Source organism: Mustela lutreola, chromosome 10 (assembly GCF_030435805.1).
Source record: "Mustela lutreola isolate mMusLut2 chromosome 10, mMusLut2.pri, whole genome shotgun sequence".
Lineage (NCBI taxonomy): Eukaryota > Metazoa > Chordata > Mammalia > Carnivora > Mustelidae > Mustela > Mustela lutreola.
Genome location: NC_081299.1, coordinates 3,441,646 through 3,468,809, shown reverse-complemented (window position 1 = coordinate 3,468,809; position 27,164 = coordinate 3,441,646). Strand labels below are relative to the sequence as shown.

The 27,164-nt window shown below is 52.8% G+C and overlaps 1 long non-coding RNA gene across 1 annotated transcript; it reads left to right on the top strand.

Moving 5' to 3' along the window:
* The first annotated feature begins 3,445 nt into the window (after nt 1-3,445).
* LOC131809775 (uncharacterized) lies at nt 3,446-26,717 on the top strand. Its single transcript, XR_009345291.1, has 3 exons — nt 3,446-3,897; nt 24,585-24,777; nt 25,170-26,717. It is a non-coding gene; the product is annotated as an uncharacterized LOC131809775 (long non-coding RNA).
* Nucleotides 26,718-27,164: the final 447 nt, after the last annotated feature.

Genomic DNA, 27,164 nt, shown 5'->3' with positions numbered 1-27,164 from the left:
ATGCCTGCCCAGGCACAGGCTGTGTTTGCTCTCTCTGCGTTTTACGAGTGTGTCCAGGGAGACCCCGGGGCTGTCCGAAGTCTTTATCCCGCCGGGATATCGACTCTTTGTCATGTTCGATGCTGTTATTTCCCCCGGTCTCTTGTTTCTCTTTTATTCCAGTTTCGTGTGCTTTCCCCGTGCGGCTCTCCTCTCCGCTTTATTTCTCACTGCCTCGTTCTGGATGTGTTTCTATTACCAGTGACTGCAAATCGTTTTCGGAGGAACGTGCTGACTCACAGGCGCATATAGAGCAGGCCTGGCTCCCGCTCCTCTCGGGGGCCTAGGCTGCTGGAGCCTGAAGGAGATCCTTTCTGAGGGTCCAGGCCGCAGCCCAGCCGGGGGGGGGGGGCATCAGCAGGGACGGCACCAGTCCAGCCCAGTGAGGGTGGTGAAGACCGCGGGGTTAGGGCAGGGCGGGGCTGGGCAGTGGGAAATCTGGGCTTCTGGTGGAGCCTGTATTTTGAAAGGGCAATCTTTCAACCGGAGCATGGCAGAAAGACATTTTCCAGGAGCTATTGTTCTAGTGACTTCATGTGGCTTCAGACACAGGGAGACCCTTTTAAGGGTTTGGAAACAGTTTTTCTTCTGCCGAAAAGGGTAAATTTCATACCCTCTCTATGGGTCCTGGAAGAAGATATTCTCAGAAATATCCTGAAAAATTCTGTATGCTTGGAAATGCCGTATGTTGCGAGAAACTGGAAAGGGAGGGAGACGATGATCCCCCGAACCATTGTCTTCCTGTGTTGAACAAAGAGATCATTAATTCTATTTTTAATCAGCAAATGCTGTATTTCCAAATATAAGTATAAAGGCGCCCTGCCAGCTCTCGGCCCACTCAGGAGAAGCGCCCTGGGCCTCAGTCTTGCCAGCAGGGACTGGGGCAGAGTCCGGGGTCAGCCGTGGCCCCTCTTGCTCAGGAACTGGTGGGCTGAACAGACACATTACCAGCACCCTCTCCCTGCCTGCTTTTACAACAGGATGGGAACCCGCAATCCATGTCCGCATTCAGAAAGAGGCAGAGAGCGGACCTGCAGCCCTTCCGAACCGCACCAGGAAAACGACCCGGACCCCGTCCCTTCTGCCGAGAAGCAATGTCCTGATTCTGTGCTCCCCGGGGAGCCGCTCCCTTGGTCCTCGGTGGCCTTGGTTCCACCCGCTCCCTGCTGGGAGGGTCTGTCCTCCCGAGCGGCCTGGCCTCCGCAGCAGGGCTGGGGACTGCACTGTCCCTGGGGGATGAGTGGCTTTCACGGCGACTTCCCGCCTGGATGAGGTCAGGGCTCCGGGCGTCTCCGATGCATGTGGCCCCGGTGCCACGGCCGCAGCTCGGCTTCCTCCGCAGGCACCGCTCTCCCGCTTCTGCACTCCCCGTCCGAGTTAACCCCAGTCCCCTCCGACACGCTCCGGGCCCTACAGACCCGCTTCGTCGGGGAGGGCTCCGGGCGGTCGCCGCACCGCGGGGAGACTGTCCTCCCGAGCTGCCCAGCCCGCGCCTCCCGCTCCGACGCGGCCCGCCCCGCTGCCGGGCATCGCCAGGCGCACAGCGGCGGCCTCCCGCAGAGCTTCGTACGACCGGGGCTTGGGGTGAAGCCGGCCGGGCGGCACCTCCACGTCTCCGACCCTGGGAGCTCCCGCGCCCCCGCTGCTCGGGGCTGCAGACCGGCCCGTCGGGCTCTGCCCGGCCCTCCCGCTCGCACGCTCTGCCCGGCGTCCGAAGCCAGCAGCTCGCGCCTCGCGGCCGTCCCCCCTCCTGTCCCTTCCCCGAGGGCACCTGCCACCGCCCGGGACAGCCCGGCGTCTCCCGGTGCACGACGCGGGCCGCCGTGTCTGCGGCCCCGCTCCTGCCCTCGTGCTGCGGGTCTCGGACGTGGGCTGCGGCAGCGCCCTGCTCGGGGGCCGCCGTGCTCCGGGGACCGACCTGCTCGGGGGCCGCCGTGCTCCGGGGACCGACCTGCTCCGGGACCGACCTGCTCCGGGGACCGACCTGCTCGGGGTCGCCGTGCTCCGGGGACCGACCTGCTCGGGGGCCGCCGTGCTCCGGGGACCGACCTGCTCCGGGACCGACCTGCTCCGGGGACCGACCTGCTCGGGGGCCGCCGTCCTCGTGAACACGGGCTCGCCCTCGACGGGGCGACAGCCGGCCCAGAGTTCACACTCAGGTGACAGCGGCTTATTCGTCACGGTGGCGTCCACGGCGTCGCTGGCGGGGGACGCTGAAGCCCGCGGCCGCCCTGCGGACAGGAGGCCGCACCCCCTCAGCGCCCGTGGCGTCCCCGCGCACTGACGACAGAGGGACGCACGCGCGGCAGCTCGCACACGCGCTTGCTCTTCTATTGGCCAAAGCATGTCACATGACCATCCCTGTGTCACATGACCATCCCTGTCCCACATAACTCCCGTGACTAGTCCGCTCTTCTGCTCCCATGGTAGTGGTCGAGGCTGGTCACATGATCACCCTGCACTTCTGCTCCCATTCCATTGGCTACAGCAGGTCTCATGACCACACAACTGGGGGGGGGTAGCGGGGGAGGCAGAGTCCCCGCCCAGGAGGCGAGCCGCGGGGATCACTCCGCGGACGGGGCTGCGGGCTGCCCTCGGCCTTGCGTCGTGCTCGCTGGAGCCCCTCTTCGGCCGCGTCTCGTGTGCTGATGCGGGCCCTGCCGCTCCCAGAGGCCTCCCGGACCCTCCGCTTGCCGCGCCGGCAGCTTGGAGGCTGCTGCGCTCGTTTCGGGCGACCGCGGAGGCCGGGCCGGGGGCGCTTCGTGCCCGCCTGCTGGCCGCGGAGGGCAGGGCGTGCGGGGCGTGCGGGGCGTGCGGGGCGTGCGGGGCGTGCGGGGCGTGCGGGCGTGCGGGGCGTGCGGGCGTGCGGGCGTGCGGGGGTGCGGGCGTGCGGGGGTGCGGGCGTGCGGCGTGCGGGGCGTGCGGGGCGTGCGGGGCGTGCGGGGCTTGCACGGCCGCGGCCCTCGGAGAGCGCTCGCCGCCCCGGCTGGGGCTAGGGCTCCCCCACGTCAGGGCGCCGCCCGGATTGTGCTTTTGTGACCCCCCCCCCCCCCCCCCGGTTGGCGTGTCCCCGACCTGCGGGGTGAGACGGTCCGCTCTCGCGCCCGGGCGCGCTGGCCCGGAGGGGCTGCGAGTGCAGACCCGGGGCTCGCCCGTGCCGCGGAGCGCGCCTCCCCGAGGCCGCACACTGCCGCGCCGGCTGCCGGGCACCGATCCGGCGACGCCCCGGCTGCTCCTCAAGGCGGCGGCTGCTTATCGTCTCGTGTACTCCAGAGTTGGAGAGAAGCTTCCCTCATTGTAGTTCAGAGAATTCACCCACACGAATTAGTGACCGCAGCGCCCCCACCCCGGCCCCTGCCCTACGTCCTTCCTCCCCTGGGCCGTGTCCCCAACCCGCTGGATTCCTCCCCACAGCCTGGGTCTTCTCCGGTTGCTCCAAGGCTCCAAGGACACTGACACCGAATCCTTGAGCCCCAGATATCTGAGGTGTCCCTGGGCCTCTGAGATCTTTGTGTCTCTGTGGCTGCGGTGTGACATTTGCCGAGTGTCTGCTCTCGGAACGGCACGACTTCCCTGCAGGGCGGGGTGCGTTTCCTTTTCCGACAGCTGCGGTCTTCCTAGGAAGAGCCAGGGCGCGGCTGCTGCGTGCAAGATGGGCCCCTCTCCCGTCTCGGCCCCACAAGGTTCCCAGACCCCCCAACTCAGAGGAACGTTTAATCTCGTGGACGTGGGAACGAAATGACAAGTGCAATCCCTCCTCGGACCTCAGTGTGCAGGCCCGCCTTGCCGGGCTCTCTCCCGGCTCCAGCACGGTGCAGCCGGCCCCAGGCCCCGACATGAATCTGTTCTCTCCAAAAGGTCAGTGCCTTCTCTTCTCAGGACATTTGAAAAGGCTGCGAACAAATCAGATGATTCTGAACGGTTTTTCCAGGCTCCTCACAGCTCTTCCGGTCCGTCCGCTGAGGGTGTGATGTGCTACAGCAGCCCCAGCGCGGTTTCTTGACTCATGAGGCAGATCTTCACTGCGGTGGGGCAGCACGCGCCCCACGGGCCTGGCACGGGGCTGAGTTTGGGCATGCAGAGAGGCGCGAGCCTGGATTCTTGCCTTCAGTGGGCACACGGTCTGGTGGCTGGGGAAGGCGGGCAGACTCTGTGAAGCCGTCTGAGCAGGGCCTGGTGCCACGCAGAGGGAGGGACTGCGAGCCTGTCTGCCTCGGGGGTGGAGGGGCATCAGGGCCGAAGGGCTGTCAAGTACAGGAAAGGCTGCCTGGGTCACACGGGTGTGGGGGGGCCTGTCCGCTGAGCTGCTCAAATGTGTGTATGTCAGTCCCTGGGCATCTGGGTAAAAGGCAGGTTCTGCCCCAGCAGATCAGGGGTGGGGCCTGAGATTCTGCCTTCCTGGCAAGATCCCAGGTGAAGCTGCGGCTTGAGGACCACAAAGATTGAGACAGGTGGGAAGCCCGAGGACGGCAGAGAGGAGTCATGCTCGCTGGAGCCGGGAGGGTGTGGGGCACCCAAGTCGGTTATGGGGGCCGCAGGGTGCAGGGGAGGGCAGGGACAGAGAGGTAGATTCTGTTTCCAAGGTTTCATACATCTTGAAGGGCTCCCAGAATGTTCTCTACACACGCCAACCTGAACCTGCGTCACAATGTCTGTGGCTCCCCAGGTGTGTTCGTTTTCCTCCGTTAGTACGAGCAGACCTGGGCTGGGGCCACAACTCCATCATCCTGACACCCAGGGGCCTGGCCTGAGAACACAATGAATACTGATGAATTCACCTGCCTCCTCTGGTCTCATTGGCAAGACTAGGTCTTATCCACGCAACTTCGGGTCTCTGTGCTCAAGACATAGGGATTGCCCAGTTCGTGCTTTTGGAGTTTAATTTACTTCTCTGACTGTGCGTGTGAAACTTGTCCGTGTGCCTGCCTGCACGGACTTCTTAGCTCGCCTACTCGCAGCTTTTTGCCAAGAGCAGCCATTCTGCTGCACCGGTCCAAACACGCCCCCTGAGGGCTGACAGGAGGTTGCTGTAATAACTGAGATGGCAAAGTTGTGTCATCGGCCAAGATAGTGACCAAGGACTTGGTACTCAGCAGGAAGGGGTGGGGGAAATCAACACCCCTTTTGGGGGCAGTTATTCTGGGGCAAGGGTGGAAATAAAATACTTCATGTTTATCCCCTGAAATGTTGAGTCTTCTCTTAAACTGGTAAAAAGAATTAATCCATCCACTTAGAGTGCAAACGGAACGACGCAAGGATCCCTAGCCAGTACCTCGAGTGGTTCTTGGCCATCTAGACCTCCCTGAGAATCTGTTGTCAAGTTCCTATCTTGAGAATCAGGTTCTAAGGAACGGTGCAGCAGTGTGGCCCTGGATGTGGGCTGAAGGCAGGACGGAGGGTGGGTGGGTAAGTGGGCAAGTGGGCGAGCAGGTGGGGATCTGCAGAAAAGGAAGTCCGGTTGTCAGAACTGGATGCTGAGACTTGGATGGCAGGCCCGGGTGTGGCTGCTGGTGGTTACTTAGGTCCCTCTGGGGGTGGCTGTCAGGTGTGCGTGGGGGGGTTGTGGAGGGGCTTGGGCCTGCTCCTCTCGGGACGGGGGACGGAGAGCAGGCTTGAGAACAGAGGTGGTAACCGATGCTGCTTCTGGAGGCCTCCGTCCTCCTCTGCAGGTGGAAGCAAGCCAGGGGCCGAGCAATAAGTTACGGATCATCACCTTCACGCCAGGTGGAGGTGGTCCGTCTTGGAGGATGACGCAGTGGCTACTGCCGAGTGTGTGTGTGTGTGTGTGTGTGTGTGTGAGAGAGAGAGAGATGGAGAGACACAGAGAGACAGAGATGGTGGTGATGAAGGGTGGTGGCCAGCCGCCTAGGGAGACGAGTGATAAGTGTGGCCGGGCAGGCATGGGCTGCAGGGTCAGAAGTCCCGCGGGCAGGACAAGGCCAGCAGCCCAGCCTCTCAGGACAGCCCCGCTGCAGGGTGAAGGCTTCATTGCTGCCGAAGCTGGGCCCCCGAAGGCCGTAATGAATTGAGACAGGACAAGATGCTTTAAAATGTTTATGATCAATTTGCATAGTGGATCTGGGTTTTAAAAAAAGAAAGGAAAAAAGCACGAGCTCTCGGGCATCCTGGCGGCACTCCACCTGCAGACACAACCTGGCAGGAGTTGGCGTTTCTGACCACAGAGCTTTTCTATGAAAAATCAGGTTTATTGCCTTTATCTCATCTGATGACAAAAATAACGTAGGCTCAGTGTATAAGGCTTGAAAAATGCGGGAAGGGACAGCGCTGCTCTAATATCTTGCCATGGGAAGGATCTGGCAGTGATGGATGGTGTGTTTTTTGTTCTTACCTCCGAAGTGGTCCCCTGACAGATTCTCCTGTGGCAACAGAAGCTTCCGTGCAGTTCATAAATTCCTCTGGCGGCCCGGCGACAGCACCGCATACTTTTATCACTGAAGGCTAATTGCTCCGTCTCCGTCTGCTCCTGGGATGGAGGGGCTGCTGCAGGTGGGGGGAGGGACGGGGGTGCTTTGGGGGAAGAGGCGTCTCGGTTCTGGCACAGCACGGGGTGGGGGAGGAATACAAGAGTCCGGCAGAGTCACCGTGGCAGGCGTCAGCAGAGCACTCCCTACACACTCGGCTCCCCTAAGCAGGCCACATGCTTTTGTCTCTTAACCTGGAAAACAACTTCCCAGGTGGGTACTATTGAGCCATTTGATAGAGGAGGAAACCAAGACACAGGTGGCTTGCCCGAGGTTACACAGCTAGTGGGAGTCAGAGCGGAGGTTCAACCCAGGTGACCTGAGCTGCACTGCCACTGAGGCCAGACAGGCTATGGACAAAAGACGGTGTAAGCTGCGGTGGGTAGATTTTTAAGATGACTGTCTGGGGTATCCCCTTATATATTTCCTCCCTTCAAGTGGGAGGGACTGCAAGTATGGTGAGGTTACATTATAGGGCAAGGTGAAGCAATCTGGCAGATGTGAATAAAGTCTCAACCTGGTGGACTTTTAAATTCGTTAAAAGGGAGAGTGTTTCGGGTGGGCCTGACTCAATCAGGTGAACCATGTGTGTGCGTGCGTGCACATGTGTGCACGTGTGTGTGCACATGTGTGTGTGCACATATCTATAAAGTCTAGAAGTCAAAGAAGAAAGAAGTCAGGGAGATTGGAAGGATGAGATACTCTTCTGTTGACCCTGAGAAAACAAGCTGCTGTGGGGTGGTTTGGGGGATGGCAGGTGACCCCTAGGAGTTGAGGGTCTCAGTCCAACAACTGCAAGGAACTGAATTCATACAGCAGCCAGACATTTGGAAGAGGACCCTGAGTCTGCCACATGAGATCTGTGGCTGTGGTGGGAAGTCATCGAGAAGCTGTGATCACCAGTTGACCTGCAGCGTGGAACCAGGCAGTGGGAGGCTGATCACTTCTTCCTCTGTCTGGGGAAGGTGCACCTGGCTTGCCTACCCCATTCCCAGAAGCTGCCCCAAAGATACAGACTTGAGATAGTGATGCGCTGACAGCTTCTGGGTGGTATACATGACTGGATATTGCTAAGTCATCTACGTAAATTTTTAGGATTTGGTGGGGGAGTGGGTAGAGCCACTCATCTTGTGGACGTCAGGACAGATCTCATAAGGAAGTCCCCTCGCTTGCTGAAACTGCCACCCACCAATATGGAGTGGTCTGCTCCTTTCTGTGCTCTTTCCCTGTCCTCTGAGTGTGGGGTCCCACTTCAGATCACACCTGCGAAGCTCCCAGCCTTGGCTGTCACCTTGATTGGTGAGACACTGACCAGGGGACCCAGCTAACCTGTACCTTGGCTCTTGACCCACGGAAACTGCAAAATAATGAGTCTGTGCTGTTTCTGAACCTGCTAAATTGGTAGTGACTTGTTACTCAGCATAGCTTACTGATACACATGCAAATTAACCAAATTAGAAACAAGAAGGCACAGCATCTTCACATAGTAGTGCTTAATTAGCATAGCTCTGCCCTCCCCTTTATCCCAGAAGTTACCTGGCTTGAGCAAGGGCTGGGCACCTCCAGACAGGCAGGTTGATGTGAAGGCAGATATAATCAGGAGCATCTCCCTTCTCCTTTGGCCATGTGAAGTGGCCACGTACTTGTGACTTAAGAAAAGTCAGCTGAGGCAGGATTCCTCCCCCTGCTTGGATTCCTTCCTCAGCTCCCAAAGGCTCTTAAGAAGCCACGGCAGTCACACAATCCCACAACTTTTTTTCCCCTCTAGGCTTAGAGGCTTAGAAATGAAAATATTTTGTCTCTTCTGCGTGGTGGGGGAGTGTGGGGTGTTGGAGTGTTCAGCTGTAATACATAGCACCATAGGCAGCCCTATTACCAGCCCCTAAAATATGCAGTCGGGGGGAAAATGGATAATGAGATGAAGTTTGAAGACTGAGCTCTGCATGGCTTAGGATGCAGCCAGAAGACAGAAAGGGAGTCATAAACATCAAAAGTGGAAGAGAAAATGTAGCAATCACGTCTTTTGAACAAATACCCTAATCATCTTTCCAAGGCTGCAAGCCGGGCTGCCACAGGGCATGTGTATTAAGAATGACACCCTCTGCTGGTTCTGTGCCAACAAGTCACAGCTTAAAAGCCCCTCTGTGTGCTCAGCAAGACCCAGCCTCGAAAGGCAGAGGAAAGGACTTTTAAGGACTCCAAGATGATGTGCTCTGAGCTGGAGGCAGTGTTGCCATCACAAACGAGTGAGTCTCCCGGGGGTCGACAAGGGATCTGCAGACTTGGGATCTGTCCCACCTTCCCCGACCTTGGTGTGAGACCTCAGGGCATCTGTCATCTCTTTCTCATCATCTACTAGACGACTTGTTGTTCATTTGCCTCCAGGAAGCCTCCCTGACAGCAGTCTGGGTCAGGCTCCCTGGCCAGCGTCCTGTAGCCCACCGGACTTTGCTTTCAGAGCAGCTGTTATAACTGTGATTGGCAACCTTCTTAATTTCCTCTCTGCCTTGACTGCTGGGGCTCTAAGCTCCAGCAGGGCAGGGACAGCGTCTGTGTGGCTCATCATTATACCACAGTGTCTAGTCCAATGCTGGACATGTGGGAAGAATATTCGTAAAATCAACAGATGAAGAAAATACTGAGAAAGTGGGTAAGGGTTGGTACAAGCCCTGTAAGGGGGGTTTCCTTGACATTTGGGGAGACTCCCACCTTTCTTTTCCACCCCTATTTTGAGCCAGAGGTGAGCCCAACCTCCCTTGTTTTACGAAGAGGGAAACTAAAGCCCAGAGAGGGAAGAGACTTCCTCGGGCTCACACAGCAAGCTGACGGCATGGATCTGGATCCTGAACCGTGCAAATGGTTGTTCTATTACATGACCTTGTCTCAGTGAATGGGCAAAGAATGGGAGTTGGGACAGACCATTGGGACACTCTGGGCATTTGCACACTGACAGAGTGATCTGTCTGAGGGAGGGTCCATTCACTTTTCAGAAGTGTGTGGGTAATTCTTAATGAGGCTGGGACTAGAGGGGGTGATTGAAGTTCCTAGGGCACCAAGTTCCAGGAGGTGTTCACTCTCAGGTATTTGCCTGACTCTGAAAGTGAACCCCTCACCATAGTTTGTGCCCTCAGCGCTTGTCTCACCTGACCCTTGCACCAGGCCTGACACATGGTGTCTTAGTGACACAAAAGGTGATGGGAAAGGGCAGAAGAGTTGAGAACAAAGCCAAATGTTAGCATCTCAGGAAGATTTATCCATCCGTCCATCCATCCATCCATCTGTCCATCCATCCATCCATCCTTCCGTCCTTCCATCCATCTGTCCATCCATCCATCCATCCATCCGTCCATCCATCCATCCATCCATCCATCTGTCCATCCGTCCATCCATCCGTCCATCCATCCATCCATCTGTCCATCCATCCATCCATCCATCCGTCCATCCATCCATCCATCCATACATCTGTCCATCCATCCATCCATCCTTCCATCCTTCCATCCACCTGCCTACCATCCGTCTTCTCACCATCTGTCCATGCATCCACACGTCCATCCATCCGTCCATCCACACCCAACCATCTGTCATCAACATGACCTGTTCATCCATCCATCTGTCCTTCTATCCATTTATCTGTCCATTCTTTTATCTATCCACTCACCCCCTCTCCAGGAAGCTTATATTCTGGATAATTCATTCCCTCCCTCCCTCTCTCCTTCCTTCTTCTTCCTCTGGTCATCTTCCTCCTCCTCCTCTTGCATCCTCATCTTCCTCCTCATCTAGCCACATACATATATTTACTCTGTGTGTCTTTATAGAGCGATTAGCTCCCTTTCCTCTAGATAATAAAATTCATCTATTACCTGACACGAACTTTCACCTTTGGGTCTTTATACATGCTGTCCTCACTTCCTGGATTACATTTCCCTCCACTTTCAAAAGTTGGTTCCTCTGCATTTTTTTTCGTCCAAATTCTAGCCAGTGTCTTCTCCTGTGGTTGACCTTTCCATCCATACAACTTTGGTTCTCCATTCCTAGAGGTGCCCAAGTTTTTTTGTTTTGTTTTGTTTTGGTTGAGAACCTGCTCCGTCCTGTTGTGAAGAGCCTCAGCAGGGCAGCACGGGTTAAGATGTTCTGTAGTCACCCAGTCAAGGAGCAGGTGTGTGACCCAAGCTAGGCAACTGGGCTCTCCCCTTCCTCATCCCACTTCCCAGGATTTTTGTCTTGAGTAGAGGGAGGAAAGGAAAGGAGAACAAGTTGGCAGAAGACATTCATTCCTGCAGTTTCACTGGGAGTGATTGCTGCTTCCAGACACTAGGATGACCCCATTCCTCACCTCCTCTGAACTCCAGCTCCTCTCCCATTTTTGAACTACCCACGGCTCCTCCAACATGCCCCTTATGCTGAGGGATACCGAGGTGGTCTTCCTTGCTTGCCCAAAGACTCCCAATAGACTGACCTCTTCAGAGAGGACTCTAGTGATTTTCCTTCCTCAAGTTGGTTCCCTGATGCCTCAGTCTCTTCTTCTTCTTCTTCTTTTTTTTTTTTTTAAGAAGCAATCCATTTATTTTATTTATGCTTAGGTACTTGTTTTGTTTCTATTTGTGTTGTCATTGTGTTTCTGTCTGTCTCTTCCAGTAGAATGTAAATTATAAGCGTCCTAAAGGCAGGTGTGCTGTCTTAATCAGTTTTCTCAGGGTTTAACACACTGCCTGGCACATAGTAGGCATTCAACACATATTGGTTTAATTACGATGGAATTTTGAATTTGGTGTCAGGGAAGTAAATTTTCCCAAAGCTGCCTTCTCAGTTTGGAGTCAGGTCACTTCACCTTCTAGAAATCACCTCTCTCCTTTTCTGTCCTATATTCCTATTTACTTCTTTAAGTGTTTATGCAACCATAGACTTAACAATGCCTTAGAAAAACACAAACTGTGGAAGGTTGGAATCAGAATGCAGCTCTGGAGTCGGGGATCCAGTGCTGTCTCTGTCCTGTTCTTACCTGCAGGACGTTAAGCCTCAGTGTTCTCATCCTTAGAATGGTAATAACAGCAGTGCCATCAAAGGGTTGTTGTAGGATTAAATAAGGTGGAGTGGTAAGAAAAATAACATAGTATGGGGCACTTCTATTGAAAGCATTCAGTAAGTATTTGTTGAATAAAAAAGAACTCATGAATGAAGTTTGAAACTGTCTGTACTTGGAAGAAAATGTTCTCCCTTAGAATTATGATGAGCCATAAGGCATTTAAAATGCATGATGTTGTCACTGTCCCCTTACTGCTCAGGTCCCCCTCCTTCCTCCCCACCTGGATAATCATGGGGAGCTATTTTTACATCTGACGTAGCGGAAAAGTAGCAGATTAACAACCCCAGAGATGTACATTGCTTCTATTAATATTAAACAGGGTATTAATTTTACCAGTAATTGAAACATTAAACATGTATATCCATTAGTGGTCATTATTTTAATCTCCAGAAGCTGTCTAGTGTATTCCAGGAATAGGTCTGATCCATTCTTCTCTCCCTCTTTTTCCTAAGTTCACTGGTGAATCAGGAATCATGGTTTTCATTTCCCCGAGGGGAAATAGATAATTATAAACTCAGAATTGTTAAGGGAGAAAGTCTGAGAAATCATCACACTCAGGTCCCTTATTTAATACTGTGAGCCCCCTTAAGATCAGACTTCAGTATGTGGAGTACCTGCTGAAAGTGGTCTTCTTAAGAACCCCCACCCCCCGACCAATGTTGCCTCCCTGATATGCTGGCTCTGAGCACCAGCTCTTGACGGTAATTGGTAGCTATCCCCATCTTGACTGCTAATGGCACTGTCAGTGGCTCTAACTCAGCACCTTTGCAATGACAGTAAGAAGGATTAAGACTAGTTAATAATGATAGGACACATGGTATAGGGTGAGTAATGGGCAACTTACTGAGTAGGAACATAGGACAGCCAACAACTGCTCATAATATATAAAAAGTATTGATTTCAACTCTTACTTGCTCATCAACCAGCAGCTGCTGGTTGTCCCAGTGGTTAAGGATGGCCTCTGGTGTCAGACAATTTGGGTTTAAATCTAACCCCATGGCAGGCTATCAGGCATCAGACAGTGCAGGACAGTGATCCCTGAGAGAGAGCAAATAATGAGTGGAGCCAAATGATTGGTCCAACTCCTGACTAAAGAGCTTCTAGGACAGCCTGGGAAGGAGAACCCAGGCTGTCTGAGTTGAGGAGAAGGAGCTGGGAGTCTGGGGAGACCAAGGCAGCTAATTTATGCAGGGTGAGTACCCAGAGTACCAGAGAGTAAGACATTACAAAGGGGAAAAGCTCCAAGTCTTCAGGTAAATACCAATCAGTGCATGTATATGAGTAATCAGATCTGGAGGGAAAAAAACCCACCTGAGCAGAAGGAACAGTGCTTGAACCTCACATAGAATGGGACACCTTTCGTGTTCCCACCAGCAACAGTGGAATGAGTTATAATTCCCAAGACATGTAGTAGTTTACTGAGAACAAAATTGCCTCAGCAGTGTGGGAAATTAGCCCTAGGCCTAAACTGTGCTAGTCCCACTTAGAAATGCCTATAAGAAAGTCTTCAAAGGACCAAAATCTTTCCAGGTAATTTAACTGCACCCTAGTACAAACTCAGAAATATTTATAGAAATGCAATAATACTCAGTACTCACTACTGTAAGTAGTGTACAGTAAGATTCACATTGTTGTTTAATAAAAAATTACCAGGAATTCCAAGAAACAAAAAGGCACTATCAATAATGAAAAGAAAAGTCCATCTATAGATACACAGAAACGACACATATAATAGAACTGATAAAAAAGGACATCAAAACTGTTATATTTTTCCACATCAAGAAATTAAAGAAAACGTTGAGCATGTTCAGTGGAGATGTGAAAGACCAGGATTGAACTTCTAGAGGTGAAAAACATAATGCCTGAGATAAAAAACACACTGGGTGAGATGAACAACAGATTAGATACTTTAGAAGAGAAGGTTAGTCAACTTGAAGACAGTATTAGAAACTAGGAAAATGGAATGCAGAGAAAAAGATTAGAATAAATGAGCAGAGGATCAACTTCAACAGACAGATATATGTGGAGTAGAGTCCCTCAAAGAGGGGTGAGGGGAGAAGAAAATATATTTGAAAAAATAGTGGGTGGGATATATCACATTTGATGACAACTATAAACCCAGAGATCCAAGAATACCAATGAGCCCAGAGTGTGCATGTGCACACGTGCGCGCATGCGTGCACACACACACACGAAGAAAACTACATCAAGGCAAGTCATAATCAAATTGCTTAAAACCAATGATAAAGAGAAAATTTTGAAAGTAGCCAGAGGGAATAAGCAAAATAAGCAGACAGAGAAAAAAGATGTATTATGTAGAGGAGAGAAAACATGAGGATGATGGCAGACTTCTAGTCAGTAACAATGACACTCAGGGGACAATGGAGCACCATCTGCAAAGTACTTTAGGATAGAACAATTGTCAATCTAGAATTCTGCACCCAACAAAAATATTCAGGGGCACCTGGGTGGCTCAGTCAGTTAAGCATCGGACTCTTGATCTCAGCTTGGGTCTTGATCTCAGGGTGGTTAGTTCAAGCCCTGTGTTGGGGTCCATGCTGGGTGTAGAGTCTGCTTAAAGAAATATCCTTCCAATATGACAGGAAAGACTTTGAGACACAAAAAATCTTAAAGGACTTAACGACTATCTGATGATCACTCTAAGAAATGATGAAGGATATCCTTTAGGCAGAAGGAAAATAAGATGAGATGGAAATCTGCATTTACACAAAGAAATGAAGAGTAGAAAAAATGGCAAATGTGTGGGTAAACATGAAACATGAAAAAATATCTTGTAAATACAATTGACTATTCAAATAAAAACAATAACAACACAGTGGGAGATTTATAGCATATGTAGAAGCAAACACATGCATGTATCACAAGAGCCAAAGGGGGAAATGGCAGTGTATTAAGATTTTTATACTAGGGCGCCTGGGTGGCTCAGTGGGTTAAGCCACTGCCTTCGGCTCAGGTCATGATCTCAGGGTCCTGGGATCGAGTCCCGCATCGGGCTCTCTGCTCAGCGGGGAGCCTGCTTCCCCCTCTCTCTCTCTGCCTGCCTCTCTGCCTACTTGTGATCTCTCTCTGTCAAATAAATAAATAAAATCTTAAAAAAAAAAAGATTTTTATACTACATGTGTGGGGCGCGGGGGTGGCTCAGTCAGTTAAGTATCTGCCTTTGGCTCAGATTATGATCCTGGTGTCCCGGGATCGAGCCCCGTGTCAGGCTCTTTCCTCAGTGGGAAGCCCACTTCTCCCTCTCCCTCTGCTGCTGCTCCATCTGCTTGTGCGCTCTCTGTCTCTGTCTGATAAGTAAATGGGATCTTTAAAGGAAAAATAAAAGATTTTTATACTACATATGAAGTGGCACATATCATTTGACATACTATCATTTGATCAGTAAAGATGTATACAGTGAAGCAATGGCTAAAAACCAAAGCCAAACAAAACAGAACACTTATACCTAATAAGGCAACAAAAAAGACAAAATGGAATAAAAATAATCCCCAAGGAGACGGGAATAGGAGGAAAAAGGGAATAAACAACAGATGGGACAAATAGAAAGCCAGTAGCAAGATGCTAAGTTTAAACCCAGTTCTCTGATGTCCTACCAGTTGTGCAGGGTTGTTGAACAGGTCTGTGCCCCAGACAAGAGCATGATGTCTGCACACCAGCAAGCACTCATTACCACTCATTACCACTCACTGGTCTTGCTGTCGGTGGAAAGCCGAGTCTGTGTGCTGGTCATGTTGAAAGGTTCTTTCTCCTCTCTTGTCACCCCAGTGCTGCTGCATCGACCCCTTCCTGAGCTTCCACACCCCATATCTCCTGGTTCTTGGTCTGCAAATGTTCCAAGTCCATGAACCAAATAGTCAACAACTGTCTTCCTGTACATTTAGCTCTCACTCATGGGTCCAGAAGGGTTGCTTTCTTCTCTGCAAAATGTCTGTGGCTGGTAATGCCAGGAACGTGTTCTCTCTGCCCTCTCTTCTTATCTGTGTATTTCTCAGCTGCCCTGCATCTCTGCAAAGGCCTTATAAGGACAGCCACAGATTTTGTAGGAAGAGGAGAAACTGTGCATTTGGAAGCCACCCATGAGATGTTCCTGATTGCGTAGACATGCCATGCTTCTCACCTCTCTGTCAAACACTCACCCCCTCCCACATAGCAACTTGACTTTGCTCTTCAGGTATTACAACACCTACCTTGGGGGACTGTGACCTATTTTATACCTCAACCAATAATCCCATATCTCCTTGTATAAAGTAGATGCCCAGTATACATCTTTTGAAGGGATTTCATCATCCCTGAATCTGTGGGGAGACCAGTGGCTAAGTGAGTTGCTCACTGGTCAGAGGTTCAGTGGGGCCTGCGTCTAGGACCATCTGAACCCTGGTCTGTTGCTACATTCATGCTGTAATGGTCTCTCACCATGGTCCAGCTCTATGATGCCATCACTGTGCAGAGAGTGGGGTCAATGTAGCTGGTTTTGGGGATGATGGCCCAGGTTTGTGCTGCAGACCTGGAGGAACCCATCAGCCCAGGTTTGTGCTGCAGACCTGGAGGAACCCATCAGCCCAGGTTTGTGCTGCAGACCTGGAGGAACCCATCAGCTGCCTACCCTCCTCTCTGGCCCAGATTTGCGGATCCCTCCAGGCGCGCGAGGCAGACAGGTTTACCCCGGCCCAGGTTTGCGGAGCCCTCCAGGCGCGCGAGGCAGACAGGTTTACCCCAGCCCAGGTTTGCGGAGCCCTCCAGGCGCGCGAGGCAGACAGTTTTACCCCACCCTCACCTGTCCCATCTTCCCTGGTTCCCTTTGTGCAATCAGTGGCTTTTGGGGAAACTGGGGTCACGGCTGTTGGTTCATGCTCTTGGCAGCTACTTCGTAGCAATACCCAGGAAAGAGGGTCTCTTCTCTGTTGTTTTCTAAGAGCTTCCTTCAATCTCCTGACCCCACTCCCCTGATTGGCCCCTCTGTGGTGGGGGGTCATCGGGGGATTACCCTTTGGTGACAAGGGGTAGCTGGGAACACAGCACAAGGCTCCCCCCTGTGTGAAGAACTTCTAGTCGGTGGCTCTTGAGTTTTCTGCTGGCATCCAGGTGGAGACTAAAGGGACTGCACCCCAGAGCATTGGCGATTTTCTCCCCTTAGCTCAGAGCCCTCCCTCTGCTCCCGCCTTGCCTCCCAGGGCCCCCTCAATCCATACCATAAAATGTACGACGTCAGTTTGTTGGACTAAGGATCCTGCTGAGTATTTAATCCTTATTTAACGCTAATGTTTATTTTATTTTAGAGTTTAAATGAATCAGCCTCAGGATACAAAATTAGATAAGGCAGGGATTTAGCTCCCCTGGAATGATTCATTTCACGTCAAGCTTTCTTAACTCTTTGGCTGCAGGGGAGAAGTGAGCTCCTACGTCACAGCAAAGCAGCCCAGGGGCTGGCCAGGTGAACGGCTGAGCTCCCTCCCCACCACCGTCCCAGCACGGCAAGGCGTGCTTCGACACCGGGGTTTTAAAAATACACGCTTTGCTACCTTAACAGTAAGAAATCTGTGCAAAAGGAAAGAGAGATAATATGAAAGTAGAAAAAAGTCGAAAGAACCCACCTATAATTCCATCCCCTGAAGATCACCATTGCTGCTATCTGGGCATGCTTCCTGTTGTATTTTATCAGCCCTCTGAAGTGATTACGCGGTGTCCCAAACATGCAGACCCGTGTAGAGAGCAGCGATATAAAACTTTCAGGTACCTGCCAGGTAAACGTAATGCATGGTGGCTTTATGACACATTTGCTTCCGAGTCATGCTCAAGGACATAACACAATACGGCTTTTACTGATGCTGGACTCGCAGGCCCCTTACGTGTTCCCCTGGACTCTTTCCTCCTCACTGTTCTGAAGTCAGTGTCTACCCTTCCCATGAGTGTTCCTTACCCCGAGGATGCATGTGCGTGAGGAACACGCAGTCTATTTTTTTTGTTTTTTTTTTTGCTTTTCAGTTTGTATGCAAACAGTAGCCCGTACTACTAGTCTCCCGCATATGCTTTTCCTCTTCACCCAAATTCTTCAGACGAGTCTAGAATCCTTCATCTCTGACAAGCGGGGGGTGTGCTCCTCTTCGAGATGCTGCTGATGTGCCGGTCCCCTGGTGGGCTGGGGTCTCTGAACGTGTCCGTCTTCATCGCTGCTGGTGAGAGACGGTGTCCAAGGCGGCTGGGCACTGGGCACTCTCACCGGCAGCTTGCAAAACTCCTTGCGCGTCTCCATCGCCGTTCGCCGGCCCGCCTTCCGTTCTGTCCGTCCGGTGGGTGTGGAGTAACATCTCCTTATTGTTTTAGTGTGCCGCTCCCTGATTGCCATGCAGGGGCACGACCTGCACAGTATCCGTTAGCCTTTCGGGTTTCTTCCTGTGGGAATTGTTTCTTCTCTCTGCCTCATTTTTCTATTGGGTTCTTTGGTTTCCCCTCGCTGACTTTTATTTTTTTGTGACCTGGAAGTCAGATCCTTTGTGGTCAAATACGTTATAAATATGTTTTCCTTATTTATGGATGTTTGTCTTTTAACTTTATTCACGGCCTCTTTAGTCAGATCAAAGTTCCACTTTTCCTCTTTGTCAGTATTCTTCTTTATGGTGTTTATTTTTGTGTGTTTCATGACAGAAACCTCCTTGTGTGTCTTCTTGGTTGTCATAAAAACGCCATCCTGCATTTTCTTCTAAAAATTGAAGATTTGTCTTTTGTTTTTCATGTTTAATGCTTTAGCTATGTGTTTTCGTAGGAAGTGTGAGGTCGGGATCTGTGTTCGTTAACTCTCGTGCATCACAAATGGTCCCCATTCTTGGAGCCCTACAGGGAGAGGTGTCTGGGTTGGCTGGGAAGTTTGGTGCAGAATACAAGAGGCATCCTGTGTCTCTCTTCCTCCACCGGGGCAAGGGCGAGCCTGGGCATGTCCTTTGCATGATCATCGCAGAAGCACAGAGGGCAAAGAGAGGCACCAAGGTCCCTCGAGTCCCGGGCTCAGAACCAGCAGCTGCCACTTGCTCCACATTGCTCCATTGGCCAAAGCAAGTGGTGTGAGCACACCAAAGGTGAGGTGCAGGAATTTCAAGGGTGGTTCTCGTCTCCACGGGTTATCACAATGCACGCAGCGGTAGGCAGGTGCGTGTGCCGAGGGGAGGCACTGAGTGGGCAGCAGATAGAGGAGACAGCAACTTAAAAGGAGGAAGGGGACGTGGAGAGAGGGCGAGGGGGTGATTAGTCTTTGGTGTGTGTTTGTGTTGGTTACGTGGGGCCCCTCCCTAGGACACGATTCATCTCTTCTCTCTCAACTGGGCATTCTGGGCAGCAGCCTGTGGGCGAAGGCTGTGTAGTCCTTCTGGGGGGAGCAGATTCCTGAGGCAGCATGTGGCTGATCCTGTTGTCTTTCCTCAGCCTCTGGAACTGTGCAAGCACCTTTGGGGATACGTGTCCATCTGTCTGAGTCCCTGGGTGACTGGGATGAGCCCCCTGACTCCCGTCTCCCCTTGTTGTCCCGCGACACACATGAGACCTGAGCAGGTGTATATTTTCCTGGGCAGTTTAAATTCTGCCATCAAATGCCTAGTTCTGGGGCCAGAGGAGCGCGCTGTGCGATTGCTGAGTTTGGCTGTGCACTTTATGAGGTTTCTGGGTTCTGGCTGAATCCTGTGGGAACTGATGAACCCTGAGAGCTGAGGCCTGGCACACCCCCGTTCATGCTCAGTTTGGAGGATGTCCTCTGGGCCACCAGCTGCTTGCTGCGAGGACACCGTGACACCCCCTCTTCAGGTGCCACACACCCCGCCCAGGACCTAGGCCCCTCAGCCCCTTGCCTAGGCACGGCTGGGAAGGGGTGCTCGGGGCACGAGGAAGAAGCAGAAGCGGGCTTGGATTGATACTCTAGGAGGAAAAGTGCCGGCCGGGCGCCCCTGTTGTTCACTGCGGGAAGGTCTCCTGCGGAGGCATAAGGAGAAATGGAGGCTGAAAAGTGATGAACATTCCATACCTGGGCCCCCCCCACCCCGGGTGACTGTGCTCCAGGCCTCGGCAGAGGCCACTGGAAAGGCGTGCGGAAGTCCCCTGAGAATTCCAGGGAGGGAGGACTCCTCACCCGTGATTATAAGCATCCAGGAGACATTTATAATCAAATTACTCAGGGCCTTGGGAGCTCTGGCCCCGTGAATGCAAAGTAAAAGTTGTCTGCAAAGCAGCCACGAGGCACGGGGCCTGGAGGCCTCTCGTGGAAGCCTGCAGAGTGGGGGACTGCAGCATCCAGGGGGTGGGGGTCTGGCTGTCTCAGCAGCGTGTGGGTGGGGAGACCCAGGCTTTGGACCGAGGCAACGCTGGGTCCTCATCTTGGCTTCTGGAATGATTTGCCCTGGGGCCGTTGCATCCCTGAGCCCTGGCCTCAGTCTTCCACTCTGAGAAGTGGGCTGGACCATCTGCTCTGCCAGGCTGTCCTGGTGGTGTCTGGCATTCGTGGGGTCCCTGTGAGAGCAGGGCTTTGGAGTTGGGCGGTGTGGACCCTGCCTGAGAGCAAGCAGCCTGCCGTCTGTAAGGGACGAGCCGACAGTTCCTCCCTCCTCCCCGGGCTGCTGTTTGGCCCTGCTCACACAGCGGCCAGGATTCCCCTCTGCAGTCATCCCCCTGACTAATGTCTGCTGCAAGCCAGAGCCCCAGAGGAGTGTGGGCTGGAGGGGCCGGAGCCGGGGCGGGGGTTGGTGGCTCGTTTGTGGGGCCGGAGGGCGGCCGGTGGTGCCAAGGCTGGGCTGCTTGTGGGTCGCCGGAGCGGGGCTCCAGGCCGCTCGTGATCACTGATTTCCCTAGTAATTACGGTAATAACGATAATCATGAAGCTTTAATGCGGGTGTGTGTGACTTGTCATTTTGCAGGAGTCACGGGGTGGCTAGTTAGTACTTGGTGCCCTGGGCGGGTAGTGGCTTCTGGCAGGCTTCAGGCTGTCTTATAGGGTCTGTGGCATGGGGTGTGGGTTTTGACTGAATTTCCCTGGAGGTAATGGGGGGCAGGCGTATGAAACGGGGAGAGAGAGAGATAGGGAGAGGGGGGGTGCACACCCCCAATACTGTGGTGCACGGGAAGTTCTCAGGCACAGACTCACTCCCCCTGACAGCACGAGGCCCCAGCTGCTGTTGTAGTTAGGGCTGGAGACAGGACAGGGAGTCGGCTCCGGACTATACCACATGCCTGGTGGGAGCCCAGAATATTTCCTGAGGGGTGAAAGGGTCACAGACTGATGTGTGTGTGGGGGCAAGGGGGTGGCCAGAGGCCGTCCAGCCCAGATAGACCCGAGCAGTGGCTCCAGGGAGTCAGCACACAGTCAGGACGAGGAGGGTGTGTGTCTGGCCGCCCACTAAGCCTGAGCAGCATTTTAAGGGTAAGGGTCCGGAGGCTCAGGGAAGTGGGATGTCCCTCCAAAGTCACCCCATAGGTGCAGCAGGTGAGACTAGAACCCATGTCTGTCTGGGTTCCTCACACCTCACCCCGGCCTCCCCCAGGGACAGACGTGGCCGTGGCGGGTGGTGGGGGCAGGGCTAAAAACTGGCATTGGACGCCGAAGGCCAGGGGCCAGGAGGCCTTGCAGGGCTGGAGCAGGCGGAGCAGGGCTGAAGGGGTCAGGGCCACAGGTGGGGTGGGCCCTGGGCTGCAGGACTAGCCCCCCGGTGAGTTTGAGGCCAAGCCCTGAGTTACTGTGGACTGAGCTGTGTTCTGCTCCTGCCCACCCCCACTCACATGTTCCGTTCTTAACCCCCAGACCTCAGAACGGAACCTTATTTAGAGGGCACAGAAATAGGGCTGTTGCAGATGTAATTAGTTACAGGGAGGTCACCCTGGCATGTGGTGGCCCATATCCCATAGGGTTGGGGTCCTCTCACAGGGGGGTTTGGACACAGAGGCACCCACAGGGAGAACGCTATGTGAAGACAAGGCAGAGATCTGCGTGAAGCATCCGAGGCTGGCCATGGGTGGCCGGCAGACCCCCAGATGCTGGGCCAGGCCAGGAGCGGATTCCCTCCAAGAGCCTCTGGAAGGAACCGGCTCTGCCAGCACCTTGGTCTTGGACTTCTGGCCTGCAGCTTGGGAGACAATACAGTTCTGGGGTTTAAATCACTCAGTATGGGGGACTCTGTTCCAGCAGCCCCAGCAACCTATCCCACTGACCCAGAGCCCCTGAAATCCCTCTGGTCAGGGTAGGAGGGCTTAGTGGGGAGCGGGTGCTGCCTGAAGGGCTGGGGAGGCCAGGAGATGTGATCTATGTGTGAGCAGAAGCTCTCAGGGCAGGTCAGGGCTGGCCACGGAGCAGTCAGTGAAGATTTACTGGAAGGCGGGAGGGAGGCAGCTTGTGGAAGACTCGGGCTGCGGGGAACAATTCTTTTCCCAGGCAGTTGTCCCCCAGGGACTAAGATTGTCTTATAATCACAACGTTATTTAGTAATGTGCTAATAAATGTGATCTCCTTGGGTTGCCACGTGGCCAGAGTGGATCTGTAAGTACTTCCTAACCGGTTTCCTGTCCACATCAAGAGTTTTGGCTAAATCCTTTTTTAAAAAGGAAATTTTACTTTAAGTAATCGCTACATCCAATGAGGGGGTTGAACTCACAACCCAAAGATCAAGAGTCACGTGCTCTACTCACTGAGCCAGCCAGATGCCCCGGGAGATTCTGCTAAATCATTCAAAAGAACCACAGGAAGGTGCCCCGGGGTGAGTGGGCTTCCTGGGCCCCTTGACCTGCTCGGTCCCCCCGACTGCTGACCCGCTTCCCTCTCCTCCCTGCCCTTCACTCCCCACGAGCGGCACTGGGATGGCGGACAGCTGCGTAAACTCAGAAATCAGCCCTGGGCGCCTATCCCACAAGCTGGATGAAATTGGGGGCCTCAGATTCTTTGTTCCATGATCAGCCTGGCATGAGGATAAATCCTGAAGCAAGTGGTGACTGAGGCTTTACCCAGTTTCTCTTCCTGAGTCCATCTTTCAGGTCTGGCAAGGTCGCAAATACATATTCCAGGGGTCAGAAGGTCACATAAATGAGTGGACTGAACCGGCTGTGAGTCCATAGATAATTGTGGAAAAGTGGGTGGTATGTGAACTCTGAAATACTTGGGCTCGATTTCAGTCTTGGACCACCGTTTGAGACCCCTGGCAGACAGGGTTGGGGAGGCCGACCCCCTCGGGGATGTCGTATAAGACTGGGAGCTCTAAGTCTGAACCTGGCAATGGGGATCAGCACTCTCCATGCAACGGGAGATTGAGCGAGTATGTAAGGGTGGACAGCCACTAGCATTGTCACTGAGGGCTGTGTTTGAGAAGCTGAAGCCTTGGTCCACCCCTGGACTGACATTTTGATTGGCAGGCCGCACACAGATCTCTGAGTGCCCTGAAAAGCGAACACTGGACAGTGTGACTCATGGAGGATGCTGAAATATCTAGACAGGTCCTTGGCAGGACTGCCCGGGCACAGAAAAGCACGAGACAAGGAGCCTGTGGACCGTGGCTCTCTCTTTCTCTCCCGCCCTGTCTCTGACCAATGTGCTCTGATCCCAAGCACTCTGTGTGGTACCAAGATGCACCCAAGAATCACGAAGAAATGGAAAGCCTGAGGAGTCCTATAACATTAAGAAAATGAGGCCTTCCACAAAGAAAGCACCAGGCCCAGATGGTTGTATGGATGAGTTTTGCAAAATTTCAAAAAACTGATCATTCTAATCACGTGATTAGATGGTAGCTGGAAAACTGTTTTTTCACGAGTCACATTGCCCAAATCTGTAAGCATGAAGGCTGATTGCACACGTGCTGGAAAATCCTCAGATGTTGTGGGATTCCTTGAGGTCTTCCTGTTCAGAAGGGGACGTGTTGCTTGCATTAACTTTTCACTTACTAAGTTACCAGTTCCTGGAGATTCTTTATGCATTCATATACAGCCTTATTTTATAGACGTAAAGGTATAGTATGCCCATTTTTCTGCACCTGGCGTTTTTACCTTAAAACGTACTTTTGGCATTGTTTTTGAGTGTCTTTATTCTTAAAAAGAAAATTAGCTGCAAAGCATTCTCGGAGCTAATACAGATGTCTGTAATTTAAATATCCCAGCTTCTGTTGAAGAACCTTGAGGTGATCTCCAGATTTTTATTCATTAAAACAGTGGCATAATAATAATTCTTACTCATCCGTGACTTGACACACGAGGAATGTGTCTGTAGGGTAAGTGTCTGGAAAGAAATTGCTGAATCAGACATGTTCATTTTGAGTTTTGATAGACGTTGTTCAATCACAATCAGTAAGACTCCACCAACTCACAGTTCCAGCAACAGTATGTAAGTGCTACAGTAACTACTTCAATGATGGTTTATCAAATTTTTGATCTTTGCTAGGCTGATGGGCGAAACATACTATCTCACGATTTTACTTTGCTATTATCTTGTTATGAGTGAGGTTGGTCATATTTTTATACATTTAGGAGCCGTTTAAAGTGCCTTTTCTGTGAGCTATCATTTTCTGTTGGGCTTTTTCCTTTATCGAGTTTTAAAGGAACTCTTTATTTAATACAGAAATTAAGGCTATGTATAAAGGGATTATGGTATCCTTGTGGTTTATCCCTAGGGAACAAAACAAAGCAACACTCTTTATGGTAGCTTTTACCCAGTAGAAATTTTCATCCTTATGTGGTTGTTTCAGCATTTGGTCCTTTGCAGCTCCCAGATTTTGTGTTTTTGTTAGAAGGACCTTTCCTCATTGTGAGATTGCTTTTTTTTTTTTTTTTTTTTAAATTTAAACCATGGTCGTCCAATCCTTCAATGGTTCTTTCTTTCCTTCCTTCCTCCCTCCCCCCGCCCCCGCCTCTCTGACTTTTTTCTTTTCCCTTCGTTTAAATCTTTGACCCATCTATTACTTTCTTTGGTATAAGTTCTGAGGCAAGAATCCAGTTTTATTTATTTTTTTCAGATGGTTCCTGGGCTATATTTCTACAATGCAATCGGGTAGAGCTCCTGTGGACATTCACGTACACCTGCTACCAGCGGTCAAGCTGACGCCTACCACTGCCACCTTGTCTCTAGCTCAACCTTCACGCTCCTGCTGCCTGGGAAGAAACACATGCGCTTCTACCAGGGTCTCCCCTCCTCTCCCGTCTAGCGGGGTGGGTACTGGAATGCAGGGTGGGGTTAGCGGGGAGGAGGGCAGACACATAAGTCCACCAGAAAGCCAGACCCTCGGAATGTGTATTTCTTATGAGGAACACAGACATAGGCTGCCATGGGGGGAGGTGTCTTGGAGGGGCTTGGCTAGGTGGCATCTTCCTCTCCCTCCTCCTCCTCCCCTTACTGGGAATGGTCTCTCTCTCTCTCTCTCTCTCTCTCTCTCTGGCTTCTGCATGTTCTTTGTTCGCTGCCAGGGCCGCGCCAGTAAACTTTGCCCAGAGGATCAGGGAAGGCATCCAGCTTCTTGATATTTACCAAGTGGAATGGCCCTAATACCAAACCCAAACACCCACCAATTAGATTTCAAATTATCCTTTGAACCCTCCACCAGTGTTGGGTAAGATGCAGCTCAGCGGAATCAAGAGACGGTGCCCACCCGTTTATCCTCCTGCTCCTCGGACGCTGGCTGTGCTCCCTGCTGATGTTCTGTGGAGCTCCCTGGTCCTGATGCCCTCTGTGCCCCTCCTCCCCGTATCCTAGCAACGCTTCCCAGCAGCCTCCCTCCTTCGTGCGCTCAGGTGGTGTTCCTGGAGCAGGTCCCTGCCAGAGATTATCTTGGTGGAAAAGGGGTGAGTGTTATCCAGACCCCAGACGGGGTGTATGAGACGCTGGGGCACATGTCCCTGTGTCCTACGGGCCGGATGCACCCCGAGTCATCTGTACCCTGCAGCTAGCAGGGTATGGTGCATTCAGACAACGCATTCTTCCTCTTATCTCCCCAGCCTGGGTCACATTAATCATCGTCTCGGGCCTCACAGATGTCAGTTCATTTGAGTTCATGCCTTTCCGAGTGCAGGACTTGGAGGTGTGGATGTGCAGGACGTGCTGCTCAGCCATCCCGTTCTCCGGCAGACTCTACTGCAGGTCCCAGGGTGCCCTTAGCATGGACCTGACCCCTGAGCCTCAATTTCCTCCTCCACAAAATGGGGATGCTTGTAGCACCCATGCATTAGGGGTGTCAGGACAACTGAGTGTTGTGACGGGGAAAGGTGCTTAGACCGCTCCCCGTTTCACATCAGAGATCGGCTATTACTTACGGTTCTCGCTGGTTGAAGTATCAGCTTTTACCAGCTTCCAAATAGTTATCTTTAGTGCTTTAGAGAAGGGCAGAGGGTCAGGATTCCCTGGGAAGGGAAGGGCATGCATGTCTGTAAGCAGTGAATTGGGGTCAGAATGACCTGGGTTCCATGTCTGCCCGGCCACTTGCCTGCTGAGTGACCTGGGACAAGTTACCTATCCTCTCTGAACTTCTGTTTCTTTACATGCAAAGGAGGGAATTAGAATGCCCCCTTGCAGGATTGTGGTCAAGGTCACAAAGTGCCCAGCCTGGGGCCTGGCACACAGTGAACGCTCAAAAAGAAAGACAAGGTCGCTGCCCCTGTGAAGGCATCCTCATCCTGGTCCCTCTGGCTGTCCTCTGCAGAGACAGCTTGCGGTTCAGGGCTCACACAGAGGTTACCGCTTCTGAGTCACAGTCCCGATTTTCCAGCATCTAGAACCAGCCCCCTAAAATCTTCTCCTCTGGGGACCTCTGGGGAAACTGATTTTCTACCCATGAGGGACTTCCTGACTTGGGGTCACTCTGGCGTTCGTAGGGCTTTCACTCCTGATGCTTCCCCCCCTTCCCCCGCCCCCGGTTCCTCTGCTGCCTAGCAGGCAGAGCCTCTGTTCCAGACTGGCCCATTTCTATACCAGTTTGGTCTGCTCGCTCCTCTGCACCCCTCCGGGCACGGGTCTCCCACTGGGGATGCCCTCTCTGTCCACTTGAATGTCACAGTTTCCCAGCCCACGTCCCACAGCCCCAACCCACCTCAGCCCCACTTTCTGCATCCTCACTATCCTGGACAGGGTGGCCACCCACTCCCCCCAGGGCTGAAGCCTTCCGGAGTCACCCTTATCCCCTTTACTGAAGAAGAAACCAGAGGAGGTCAGAGTTCAGCTGTCCTGCTATCAAGCCTCAGAGATGGGTTTGGACTCAAGTCTGTTATGAGGCCAAGGCCACTGAGCCACTGGTGATGACCGATACCGCAGGGGCTGCCCGGTTTACCCCCGCAGCCCAACCCCACCCGTCCTGTCCTGCTCCCTCTGAAGCATGGCGGGGGCCAACCGAGCGGCCCTACATGGGGCCCTCTACCGGGACACGGTCTCCAGGGAGGTGGGGTGGTGCGCGGGACAAGGGGGTCTGCACCTCCGGCTCCAACCACTCCTGCCATCGCCCCCTCTTTAACCTACTGAAGGTCCCAGATTGCACCCGTGGGCCTACCCAGCTTGGTGGCTCTCGTGTTCTCCTTGACCTTCAGCTGGGGGTGGGCTGGTGTGTGTGGCG